The sequence below is a fragment of the Sinocyclocheilus anshuiensis genome, unplaced genomic scaffold (assembly GCF_001515605.1).
Source record: "Sinocyclocheilus anshuiensis isolate Anshui unplaced genomic scaffold, SAMN03320099.WGS_v1.1 scaffold731, whole genome shotgun sequence".
In the NCBI taxonomy this organism is placed as follows: domain Eukaryota; kingdom Metazoa; phylum Chordata; class Actinopteri; order Cypriniformes; family Cyprinidae; genus Sinocyclocheilus; species Sinocyclocheilus anshuiensis.
In genome coordinates, this window is record NW_015551043.1 from 347,912 (window position 1) to 349,314 (window position 1,403).

The following is a 1,403-nucleotide window of genomic DNA, read 5'->3' on the forward strand; positions in this document are numbered from 1 at the left end:
GGTAACATTATTAATACACACAGGAGTAGGTGATGTCGAGACACTCCTGGGAGCAATGAAACAATCAAGGGAAACACCTGGGACAAATTAAACATGGGAAAGGAAGGCACATTAGGAAAACAACCACAAAACACGGAACAGAGTCTGACACCCACAGAGACCCAATCAACCAGAGCATGACAGGCCGAAATGGCAGCCACATAGACTCTGAGAGTATTCAATTAAATTAAATTAAATTCAAGTTTATTTGTATTGCGCTTTTCACGATGCAAATCGTTGCAAAGCAGCTTTACAGAAAATTAAAGATTCTACATTATATTTAGTAATTGCTTATCAGTGGTGACTATCTGAAGTTGATGTCCATTATAGCAAAATTTGGTAGTTTTTTATGGTGTCTGAGGGTTGGCATCATCTGAGGTCCTCTGGGGCATGGGCATCATCTCTTCTCAGGTGTTCGGTCATCTCAGGTCTATGTAAGGGCTGGATACAGACTGAAGCTTGTTTAATTCCTAGTTACTATAGTAAATCAGCTCAAAAGGGAAATATTTATGACTAATTATAACTGGTTATGATTAATAATGAATATTTAGATTAGATCTTAGAATTAACTGTAGCAGAATCAATATTACAATTATTTGATCTATCCGTCCACCGAGCAGACAATATAATCATTTATCAATTCAAGGAAAGATTATTTTCCTGGCCAAGGAAAGTAGCTTTCCTTCTGTATGCAATGCTAGCAGTAATTTAGCATATGTAGCAAGGGTTCAAACATTCAGTGACTTCGAATTGTGAGCAGCAAACAGAGGCAATCGATTGTGAATATAAGGGATTTAATAAATGAAACTATATCTAACATATAACTAACTAAGCAAAACACATATATACAGAATGAAGCAAAGTAAGGAAAAGAGAGAGAAAAGTAAAAGAATGGCAGTATTTCACATCAATTAACCACAACCTATGAAAATCATCAAAGAATCAAAAATCACCTTAAAAGGGGCTGAAACTTAAATACGCATCTAAATAATTGTAAACGGTTACTTGCATTGGCTTCGATTGCTGAACAATAGTCCTGATGCGGTAGACAACGGAGTGAGCTGGAAGTTTACTCCTGGTTCTTCTGAAGATAGGAAAGCCCACAGCGAATCGAAGTTACTTGAAGATAAAAACTGCCGAAAAACAAACTCAAGAGGAGAGTCTTGAGAGTTTTAGTGTGTCGTCCCAAAAGAAGAGGTTTTCTGAGCAAAGATCATTTCGGGCTAATGACTTTTGAGGGTTCCTATTCACCCCCAACTTTGGGTGGAATAGCCAATACCAGGCGTGAATTTTTTGAGCGGGAGAAGTTTCCTTTGTCTCCCTTCATGGTCCATTTGCATGTTTTATGGCCGGTCTGGAATCGT